The sequence below is a fragment of the Eleutherodactylus coqui genome, chromosome 1 (genome assembly GCF_035609145.1).
Source record: "Eleutherodactylus coqui strain aEleCoq1 chromosome 1, aEleCoq1.hap1, whole genome shotgun sequence".
Lineage (NCBI taxonomy): Eukaryota > Metazoa > Chordata > Amphibia > Anura > Eleutherodactylidae > Eleutherodactylus > Eleutherodactylus coqui.
The window spans coordinates 420,870,865-420,883,442 of record NC_089837.1 but is presented as its reverse complement, the minus strand read 5'-3'; positions in this window follow the sequence as shown (position 1 = coordinate 420,883,442).

The window sequence follows — 12,578 nt, the reverse complement described above, 5'->3', positions numbered from 1 at the left end:
TAAGCCTGTCGGCACTGTCGGTTGACAGGCGGGTACGCTTATCTGTGATGATTCCCCCAGCCGCACTAAACACCCTCTCTGACAAGACGCTAGCCGCAGGAAAGCAAGCACCTCCAGGGCATACAGCGCGAGTTCAGGCCACGTGTCCAGCTTCGACACCCAGTAGTTGTAGGGAGCAGAGGCGTCACGGAGGACGGCCGTGCGATCGGCTATGTACTCCCTCACCATCCTTTTACAGTGCTCCCGCCGACTCAGCCTTGACTGGGGAGCGGTGACACAGTCTTGCTGGGGAGCCAGAAAGCTGTCAAAGGCCTTAGAGAGTGTTCCCCTGCCTGTGCTGTACATGCTGCCTGATCTCCGTGCCTCCCCTGCTACCTGGCCCTCGGAACTGCGCCTTCGGCCACTAGCGCTGTCGGATGGGAATTTTACCATCAGTTTGTCCGCCAGGGTCCTGTGGTATAGCATCACTCTCGAACCCCTTTCCTCTTCGGGTATGAGAGTGAAAAGTTTCTCCTTATACCGTAGGTCGAGCAGTGTGTACACCCAGTAATCCGTAGTGGCCAGAATGCGTGTAACGCGAGGGTCACGAGAAAGGCATCCTAACATGAAGTCAGCCATGTGTGTCAGGGTACCTGTACGCAACACATGGCTATCCTCACTAGGAAGATCACTTTCAGGAACCTCCTCCTCCTCAGGCCATACACGCTGAAAGGATGACAGGCAAGCAGCATGGGTACCCTCAGCAGTGGGCCAAGCTGTCCCTTCCCCCTCCTCCTCATGCTCCTCCCCCTCCTCCTCAACGCGCTGAGATATAGACAAGCGGGTGCTGTGACTATCCAGCGACATTCTGTCTTTCCCCGCCTCCATTTCCGAGCGCAAAGCGTCTGCCTTTATGCTTTGCAGGGAACTTCTCAAGAGGCATAGCAGAGGAATGGTGATGCTAATGATTGCAGCATCGCTGCTCACCATCTGGGTAGACTCCTCAAAGTTTCCAAGGACCTGGCAGATGTCTGCCAACCAGGCCCACTCTTCTGTAAAGAATTGAGGAGGCTGACTTCCACTACGCCGCCCATGTTGCAGTTGGTATTCCACTATAGCTCTACGCTGCTCATAGAGCCTGGCCAACATGTGGAGCATAGAGTTCCACCGAGTGGGCACGTCGCACAGCAGTCGGTGCGCTGGCAGATGAAACTGATGTTGCAGGGTGCGCAGGGTGGCAGCGTCCGAGCAGGTCTGACAAGCGTGGGTAGCTTTTCAGAAAGCGCTGAACCACCAAATTAAAGACGTGGGCCAGGCATGGCACGTGCGTGAGGCTGCCGAGCTGCAGAGCCGCCACCAGGTTACGGCCGTTGTCACACACGACCATGCCCGGTTGGAGGCTGAGCGGCGAAAGCCAGCGGTCGGTCTGCTCTGTCAGACCCTGCAGCAATTCGTGCGCCATGTGCCTCTTCTCTCCTAAGCTGAGTAGTTTCAGCATGGCCTGCTGGCGCTTGCCCACCGCTGTGCTGCGACGCCGCGCGACACCGACTGCTGGCGACGTGCTGCTGCTGACACATCTTGATTGCGAGACAGAGGTTGCGTAGGAGGAGGAGGAGGGTGGTTTAGTGGAGGAAGCATACACCGCCGCAGATACCAGCACCGAGCTGGGGCCCCCAATTCTGGGGGTGGGTAGGACGTGAGTGGTCTCAGGCTCTGACTCGGTCCCAGCCTCCACTAAATTCACCCAATGTGCCGTCAGGGAGATATAGTGGCCCTGCCTGCCTGTGCTTGTCAACGTGTCCGTTGTTAAGTGGACCTTGGCAGTAACCGCGTTGGTGAGGGCGCGTACAATGTTGCGGGAGACGTGGTTGTGCAGGCCTGGGACGGCACATCGGGAAAAGTAGTGGCGACTGGGAACCGAGTGGCGCGGGGCCGCCGCCATCGTGTTTTTGAAAGCCTCCGTTTCCACAAGCCTATACGGCAGCATCTCCAGGCTGATCAATTTGGCTATGTGCACGTTTAACGCTTGAGCGTGCGGGTGCGTGGCGGCGTACTTGCGCTTGCGCTCAAACACTTGCGCTAGCGACGGCTGGACGCTGCACTGAGAGACATTGCTGGATGGGGCCGAGGACAGCGGAGGTGAGGGTGTGGGTGCAGGCCGGGGGACGGTCGTGCCTGTGTCCTGAGAGGGGGATTGGGGCACAGGGGGAGAGGCAGTGGCGCAAACCGGAGGCGGTGAACGGCCTTCGTCCCACCTTGTGGGGTGCTTGGCCATCATATGCCTGCGCATGCTGGTGGTGGTGGCTCTCTGGGTGATCTTGGCGCGACAAAGGTTGCACACCACTCAGGGAAAAACTGCCAGACCTTTGAGCACCTCGGCCTCTGCAGGGTGGCATGGCGCGAGGGAGCGCTTTGGGAAACAGTTGGTGGATTATTCCATCTGGCCCTGCCTCTACCCCTGGCCACCGCACTGCCTCTTCCAACCTGACCTGCTGCTGCACTTGCCTCCCCCTCTGAAGACCTGTCCTCAGTATGCTTAGCAAACCAGGTGGGGTCAGTCACCTCATCGTCCAGCTGCTCTTCCTCCAAATCCTCTGTGCGCTCCTCCCTCGGACTTACTGCAATTACTACTACCTGAGTGATAGACAACTGTGTCTCATCGTCATCGTCCTCCTCACCCACTGAAAGCTCTTGAGACAGTTGCCGGAAGTCCCCAGCCTCATCCCTCGGACCCTGGGAACTTTCCAAAGGTTGGGCATTGGTCACGACAAACTCCTCTGGTGGGAGAGGAACCATTGCTGCCCATTCTGGGCAGAGGCCCGAGAACAGTTCCTGGGAGTCTGCCTGCTCCTCAGAATGTGTCATTGTAATGGAGTGAGGAGGCTGGGAGGAAGGAGGAGCAGCAGCCAGAGGATTCAGAGTTGCAGCAGTGGACGGCGTAGAAGTCTGGGTGGTCGATAGATTGCTGGATGCACTTTCTGCCATCCACGACAGGAGCTGCTCACACTGCTCATTTTCTAATAAAGGTCTACCGCGTGGACCCATTAATTGTGAGATGAATCTGGGGACCCCTGAAACTTGCCTCTCTCGTAATCCTGCAGCAGTCGGCTGCAATACACCTGGATCAGGAGCTCGGCCTGTGCCCACACCCTGACTTGGGCCTCCGCGTCCTCACCCGCGTCGACGTCCTCTAGGCCTACCCCTACCCCTCAGCATGGTGTATTACGAGTAGAGCAGAAACAGAACGCTGTAATTAAATATGCCGCTTATTGGCCTGTGGTTGGAGGCTGACTTCGCTTACGGAACGCACAGCAGAGCCAGGAAACAATTTTGCGCACGCCTGTAGTGAGACCTAGGTGCATAGGACTGAGCTAGTGGAATTCACAGCGCAGAAGCGGTCACGTCGCCAAAGGGCAGTGGTACGCCTTAAGTATTTGGCTTCCCTTTTTTAAAATGGTGAGCTGAAACAGCAGACAGATACAGTATGCAGCGTATATTATGTTTACTGTTTCCCTCTGGTGCTATGACGGTGGTGATGTAACAGAGACAGCAGAGCCAGGAACCAATTTTGCGCACACCTGTAGTGAGACCTAGGTGCGTAGGACTGAGCTAGTGGAATTCACAGCGCAGAAGCAGTCAAGTCGCCAAAAGGCAGTGGTACGCCTTAAGTATTTGGCTTCCTTTTTTTAAATGGTGAGCTGAAACACCAGACAGATACTGTATGCAGCGTATATATTGTATACTCTTTCCCTCTGGCGCTATGTTGGCGGTGATGTAACGGGCACAGCAGAGCCAGGAAACAATTTTGCGCACGCCTGCTGTAACGCTTAGCTGCGTATGAATTAGGACTACTACCCCTAGCAGACACGCAGTACACTGAAGACTGTCACAGGCAGCCCAAAGATAGTATTTTTCCACAATTCTTTTGAAAAAGCCCACTGCCTATATAGACAGTATATCTCTTTCACCTTTCCCTCTTTCCCTGCCTCACCAGTACTGCCCCTATACTCTGTACAATGACTGCAGACTGAGGACGCAATGGTCTGCACACCCGATATACAAAAAAAAAAAATTGTGCAACACTGCTAAAAGCAGCCTCAACAGTACTGCACACGGTCAGATGTGGCCCTAAGAAGGACTGTTGGGGTTCTTGAAGACTAATATAACACCTAATGCTCTCCCTATAGCAGCTACAGCAAGACAGCCCTTTCCCTGATCTCTGTCACAATGCATCTGTGGCGAGCCGCGGGCGGGGCAGATTTTAATACTCGGGTGTCACCTGATCTCCCCAGCCACTAACTGCAGAGGGGTGGTATAGGGCTGGAACGTCACAGGAGGAAGTTGTAATGCCTTCCATGTCTTTCTATTGGCCAGAAAAGCGCGCTAACGTCTCAGAGATGAAAGTGAAAGTAACTCGAACATCGCGTAGTGCTCGTCTTGAGTAACGAGCATCTCGAACACCCTAATACTCGAACGAGCATCAAGCTCGGATGAGTATGCTCGCTCATCTCTGTTCTTAATCTCTTGTGGGCCCCAGATATAAACCCATGCTTGGATTTACAATTGCACATGGCTCCAAGTACTGTATCATGTTCTGCTTGCTCCTGTGATTATTTATCTAAAAAAAGAAGACCACAATGACCTGATAAGAGGCAGACATTTCAAGTTCTGCACAAACACATTAGGAACTTGCTAAGGCTCATGCTTTTCCACCACCAGTGACACATAGCACATAATGATGACATTCATTTGGCAAGCAGGAATAGCCTGCATTCTAATTACTGAATCTGGGAAAACTAATCTGTAGTTCAGCTAGCTCAACAGGAGGCAATTACTTAAAATGAGTTACCTTCTCCTGGTATGTGAATTGCTTTTTTATGTTAGCATTGAAAGTAACATAGGACTCAGCACAAAAAGTTTCATTTAATTACTTAAGAGCGTATGTAGTGGAAATTACATCTTTCTGCTTATGCAAACTAAAAGATAAAGGCTTTAGACTTTTCTGCTTACATCCAATGTTGTATATTACCCTTCATATTGCTAATTTACTGTGCGAAACTCAGCCGAGCAGTAGCTGTGTAAAATGGAAAGTACATAGTTGTTATACATGTATAATATATGCAATCATACAGCCCCAATTCCAAAAAAGTTGAGCTGCTGTGTAAAATGTAAATACATGTAAAGAAAAAAAAGAATGCAACTGATTTGGAAATCTCATATAACCATATTTTATTCACAATAGAGCATCAATTGCTGCCATCAATTTCTAAATGAGTTCACATTTAAAAATGAAATGGAGAAATGTCTCACTTTCACCTTCTGATCTATATTCTATTGTCAATAAAATATGCTTGTAGGAATTTTCCAAAACCTTACATTCTTTTTTTCTTAACATTTATTTACATTTAGCACAGTTTCCTGACTTTTTGGGAATTGGGGATGTAATATTACATACGTGGCATACGTGTTCAAGAAGGTTTGTTTTTTCTTAGGTTGCACCAATATAGTATCATATATCATGGAGGCATCCAGTGTTGTATATAGGGGTGCACAGGCAGCAGTTGTACCCAAACCCTGTTACCTGACTGTGCCTACAGGCCCCTCCCATTTGTGCGCCAATTCAGACGGCCCAGGTGCGGCAAGTATGGGAGGGAGGATGCTCTCAGCAATGGGAGGAGGCGGGATGGGGAAGGAGCTAGGGTCCTAAGCCCCCACCCCCTATCCACCCCCTGTAGGCTGCCAACAATGGGAGGAGGCGGGACGTAGCGTGAGCTAAGCAACTAACTCCCACCCTGTCCCACCCCCCTCCCATGGCAAACAGCCAAACAAAAACAATTTAAATAGTTCAACAGAACTAACATAACAGGTGGTTTCTCCAAATTTAACACAAAATGCCACTTTTAGTGACTACTGCATCCTCAGAATTATTTAGCCGCCTGAATAGAATTTCTCAGATAAGCATATATTTGCAAATCAGGTGTTATCTCAAGCACACCTGCTGCAATTAATCAAGGGCTTCACTAATTGCATCAGATGTGCTTGAGATAAAACACATCAAATACCTGGACAGAATAGGGCTTTACTGGCTGTGACGCTTGACTGCATATTAGAAATATGGCTAAATCAAGAAAGTCCAAAAAGTTAAAAGAAGAGCTCACTGCCTTGTAGAAACAAGGAAAATGATCCAAAAAGATAGCAGACACTGAATGTTTGTAGAAATATAGTTGGAAGTATAGTTCACAAGTTCAATATTGAGGGAACACTGGCTACACTACCTGGAAGGTGTAGATAGAAGAAGCTAGATTCCTGAGGAGGGAGGGGGTAAAAAAAAACCTTGAGTGACTTAAGAAGGCCTGCTGCAAGATTTGGTGGCAGCAGCCACTGAGGTTTTCATTTGCACAGGAAGGTACGCACTAAATGCCGAGGGTCTTCATGCCCAAGCTCCAAGACATGCACATTTACTGACTTGGCCCAAAAGCATAAAAAAATGTGAATCCAAATATGCTCACAAACATAAAAATCATAATATTGGTGTAGGGACTAGAAATGGGTTGTGACTTGTCTATTTCAGACAACATATCAGTTTGTTATTCATTTCTGCAGGATTCAGGCTGAGCCTATGATATTTGATGGAAAATTTACCCAGAGGTATTCGCGCCTTCATTGAAATTTGTTACTCCTTTATTATTGATCCATATGATACAAGTCCATAATGTGTTGGCGCTCATGAGCCCTTATCTCGACCAATTAAAGGAACAGTACACATAGAAATAAATAAAATAAAACTTGCTGATAGTTTTTTTTGTCAGTTTACAATATTTTCTATAAGTCAGCAGCTGGATGGATGATTACTTTTAACAGAATACTGCAATATTCTGGACCACAATGTTGTGATGATAAGTTGACCTTAACAACAGGACAAAGAGAAATGATTGTGTTTGTTACTAAAATGATAAAAATGGTGTCAGATTCCCAAATGGAAAAGTAAGCATTTTCCTATAAAAAGAAAAATCATAAAATAAAAAATTACCAAAGCTCCTCACCCTTCAATGCAGGCAAATGTATAATGCATTCTGGATAAAAAAATAGATTCCCTTAAAGAATGCCTCTGTTTAATGCCACAATGTGCCACCAGTATGCAGAAGGGAGGCTTGCCAAATCTATAAGAAGTAATCCTACTTCTCCATTTTCAGTATGCACTTGCATCCTTCTTCCTATTTGCTATTAAATGTAACCAAAATAAATGTCGAACTGTTTTACCACATGTCACATAGATTCCAGGTCAGTGTAAAGGGCTTGAAACCTTATAGGAGTTGTCCAGTTGTAAATTAATGATGTCCTATCATGAGAATAGGCCATCCATCAATATTCGATTGGTGGGGGTCCGGGTCCAGTAACCTCTGCCAATCAGCTGTTCCCCAAACCTGTGCACTGAGTTGATTTCTACAGGAAACAGACTGCTCCATTCTCTTTACAGTGGCCAGGCTTGGTATTACAGGCAAAGTTCCTATCGAAATGAATGGGTGCAATGCCAAGCCTGGCTAGTGAAGATCACAAAGGAACCTTACAATTGGTATGCATCCTTCTACTAAGACTTAGTAATTACAACAAACAAAGGAGCGGGGGAATATTGACAAATTTAAAACATAACATGTAATAGAATAAAGATAAAATTTATTTTACTACTCCTGTAGACTCATCCAAATGACTGAATACGATCTTATATAGGACCTGTTAGCTGGTTACAGGAGTTTCCTCTTGAGATCCAACTGGGAAGAGTATGGACACCCGCCCCTAAATATTCCTAGTGATTAAATAACCCTATGTAGCAACATGCTGGGTGATTGCCAGTAAAAAGGCGGATCTGTGGACACCCTGAAAGCTTAATAAAGCCTATATGACCCTATTCAAGGTACATAACAGCAGGGAAATTATAACAAAAATTACCATAGTCCGTGGCAGAAGGTCCCAATGCATTTCTTCATACCCACGGACTCATCAGAGGACCAATAGAGGCAAAAACAATACCAAAGCACTGATAGTATTAGGAAAATAGACATCCCCTTAGTATTAGGAAAATCACATTCCCCTCCTCGTTTGATGGGAGAGATCAAATCAATGACTATTAATTAGATATAAATAATTGAGCTTACATGTTTCGCATTAATATGACGGGTAATCGTAATGTCCCTTTAGTGTCATAAACTCTCTCATTGTCTTACCCACATACTGCTTGCCACACTGACACGTGGTTAGATAGACCACTCTCCTTAAGATACAATTGATGAAAAATTTGATATTGTATTGTTGCTTAGATTACTCACTCTGAAATGTGTGGCCTGAGAGTATAGATAGACGCACCACACAACCACTACGCAGATAACACCCCACTGCAGTCACAACATACTCGGATGGTTAGCCACAAAGTATCTATGGACCAATCTGTCACGTAATGATATGCCCCAGCAATATGTTATAGAGGGACAGGTGCCAACAGCTCCCTTTAAATTTGGAGCCATAAATAGTATGTACCAATGTCAATTAATAATTTCTCTTACATGCTGGGTAGCTCCATCAAAGGTGATAATGAGTCTGATAATTTGTTCAGACTCTTTATCTCATTGTGAATGATGTAAAAAAGTAGTCCAATCCTGACGTAGAGCTTTATTTTATGCTTGTTGCAAGATATAATCAGGATAACCCCCAGCAAGAAATTGTTGTTGCATTTCCACTGTTTCTTTAATTAAATTCTTCATATCTACTGGCCATAGGGTATCCCTCTCTTAAGAGGGACCAGGTGACTGCAACTCCAGTGAAGGAGCGAATTAGCGGCTGTGGATTTATGCCGAATATTGATGCCAAGTTCACCATTTGAGGATTTGGAAAAACATAGATCCAAGAAACGAAGCCTGTCACAATGGATCTCACAAGTGAACTTGTGACCCACCTCATTTTGATTAAGTTTATTGACAAATTCCAAAAATCTCACCATGCCACGCCTCAAAAATATTGTCTGTGTAACGAAGCTACAAACCAATAGATTTGTTACAGCTGGATGACCAAACACCAATGTGTCCTCCCACCAGCCCAGGTGCAGGTTGACATATGATAGGGTACAAGAACTCCCTATCGCAGTTTCCCTAAGTTGGTGGAAGACACGCCCATTGAACAAAAATATATTCCTTGTAAGGAAACATTCCAACAGTGCTAATACAAACTGATTATGTACCTTATATTGGCACCCCCCGGGCAGACAAAATATGAGCCATTGCATGTAGTCTAAATTTATAGGGCCAACCATGTGTTTGAATCAATTGAGATGCCCTCAACATGTCTCAATAAATCCCTGATATCTTTCACAAATTTTGACAAAGACTCCCTACTCTAGACATGATCACACAAGCCTTCAATGGAGTCAAACCCTTGTGCTCTTATTCTTTAGTGCTGTGAAGGGACCCTCTCCTTCTCTGTTTGCCATCTAATGTATGATGATATTTATGCCAATGTAATTTACAGGCAAAAAGCTGTATACCTTAAATGCAGCTGAACACATTCAGCAAATGAAAGGCTTCGTTATAGGACTGCAGGAAAGGCCTCTTTGTACATCTGGCCACTGCAGGAAGAACTGAGCTGTCTGCTCCCTGCAGAAATCAGTTCCATGAATGAGTGCACCAATCCAACAAACACCTAATCAGTGGAGATCCCAGGTGGCGGACCTCCATCAATCTAGTATTTGTAGCCTATCCTGAGGCTAGGCCCTCAGTCGTTTACAACTGGACAACCCATTTAATTAAATCTTTGTTTTGAACAGTAATGGCAGCATCAGTCAAGAAGCAACGTGTTTTAAGAATGCAGTACCAATAATGCCCAATATGGGTTTTTTTGGACAGATTCAATAAGGAAATCTCAAGCAGAGAAGGGGGTTTCTGTTGCTAATTATTTAGCCAAAACCTGGATGGGTGTTGCTGCAGAACAGAAAAGCTCATGAGTTCCTGACCTTAAAGTTCCTGAGAGGTCCATTATAGGTCCAGTACAGACAAAGCCTTGGTCTAGTGTGGAGATCCCTCTAGCACATATAGAGCCATAAATCTGACAGGTTGAATAGCCCAACAATTGACACCCTGGATGAGTGTAAGATTGATGGGCATTGTGGTCTGTTAACGCAGTAGGCCTGTATGCGAGTGCGAGTCCTATGTTAGTGAATAGCTAGACGGCTTGAAATGGTTTTAATGCATGTACACTGTGATGCTTAACAATAGTGTAAAGATTGCAATGTGCTTGGTGCAAATAACCACTGGAAGTACAAGTTTTTACTAAAATTCTGATCTTGACATCCCTTTGTGCTGTGCTGCCACCGATCAAGGGAGGAAAGATCACGATTCTGTAAGCCAAATATCAGTGTAGATATTTAGTGTCTTTATCCTCAGGAGAATTGGAGGATTTTTTTATGTGGTAGATTTAATTTATCATGCCACCTCTATTAGAGTGCAAAATGAAGAATTTAGGAAAGTTGCAAGGACAAATTGAAAACAGTGAATGTCTCTAAAAAATTGGTAGACCATAAAATAAAAGAAATCCACTTTAGAATGCAATTGTCCACAATGCTTTAATGACTCTTGGCCCTGAAAGGGATAATGCCAGCCATTTTGAACCTTTTGACATCTAACTAGGGTGGGATTTTAACCCTTTCCAATCCACTGTCTGACATCTTCAGACATTCTGATTAAAAGCTGTACAGCTCCGATGTCAGAAGATGTCCAGAAGGATATTCTTACTTTATATTACTGGCCGTTCTGTTGTCGGGGGCCTCTCCAGCATGTCCCATACTGTAGTACTGGCTGTGGCCAGTAGATGGCACCATTGTATTATGGCAGAAAGAGAAAAACCCTAGGAAACCCTGAATCCAAAATTGGATTGCAAAGGGTTAAAAAGGAAAGCAGAATGGGATGGTTCTAGTGAAAAGTGAGCTAGGTGCAAATCAAGTCAAGACCCCATACTAGAAAAGTACCCACCAATGCAGCCATTTTATGTGTATTACTACTTGAGACCCATATATTTCTCTGTTATACTAAGATTTTTTAAGCACTTTGAACTCCCATTCAATGGATCCTTGGTTCTATTATAAGATAAGAGGAGAAAACAGGGTGGAGCAACTTTTTCTAAGTTTTTTCTTTTTCGTACACAAAAAAAAGAGGGTGTTGCCTGCCCATTTTTCACCAACCATATTAGTGGGGCATGGTGATTTTGAGAGGAACTAAAACATGTGGGCGGGGGCACAACACATCCAGTCCATAAATCAATAAGGGAATTACCCAATTCCGTATTAATAAAAAAGTACCAAAACATTATATGTTCTCAAAAATGTAATAAATGAAGACTAGAGCTCAACCTGCAAAAAAAAGCACCAATAGAGCTCTGGTGATGGAAGAGTAAAAACATCAGTGCTCTTGAGATGCGTCAGCACAAAAACAATTTTGGCAAAAGTATTTTTAGTGCACAAGAATAGCAAAGCACAAAAAATGATATAAATCTGGTATTACTAGAATCATGCTAACCCATAGAATAATGTTATTGCATTATTTACTGTGTATGCTGAATGTTAAATGAAATCCAAAAATGGTGGACAAAAAAATACAATTTGCACTGCAAAAAACAAACCCCCATATGGCTATATTGATGGAGAAATTAAAGAATTATGCCTCTAGCAATGTGACAATAAACAAATTGGAAAATTGATTGATCATTAGAGCCTAAAATGGGCTAATCATTAAGGGGTTAAAGTGACCCTCCAGTTATGGGTTAAAATTCTGGGTCTGGAGAAGGCATTATTATATGCTGCTGTTATTCTCTGCTGATGCCCCTCTCATGCAATGATTTGGAATCTTGTTTTCTGCCGTCCAAGATGGCCAATGCAATTTTTTTAGCTACTGAATGCTCACTGTGCACTGCTCTTTATTTGGGCAGCACTGATCATGTGAGCAGTGCTGGCCAATCACAGAGCAGGTTTAGTCTAACACTGTCAAGGCACTGTGGGGATCAGGTAGTCTGAAGATTGCATTGGCTATCTTGGATCACTGAAAATGGGACTTAAAACTGGTGAATCAGAGGGACATCATCACAGAAGACCAGCAGTAGGTAATATAACTGCCCCCTCTGGTCCTAGGACAAAATCGCTTGAAAGGTTAAGATGGAAACACCTGTTTATAGGCAGTAGTCAGAGGTTGCCCAAGATTATAGAATCTACACTGTTTCCGTAAGTCCCATATAAGTCAAAGGCAGCTATAAAAACATCGCATAACAGCAAGCTGCCGCATTTCAATAGGTATTTCCATCTTAGCCATAGTTGTCTAAGATGGAAATGACCCTTCAAGGAAGTAATTGCTGGGCTTTTTTGTACTGTTTCGGTGTTTTCTACATCTAGTGTTCCCTTAATTTGCCTTATGAGTGGCACATATTAGTCACCATTTCCTATTTATGAGTATATGTCACTGCTCTTTGTAGTTACCTGTGTGCTACCATTGTAACACCTTTCCAAAAATTTGAATTGTTCATAGAATATGTTTTGATATATTCCAAGGAAGTAACAATTGAAGCCACTA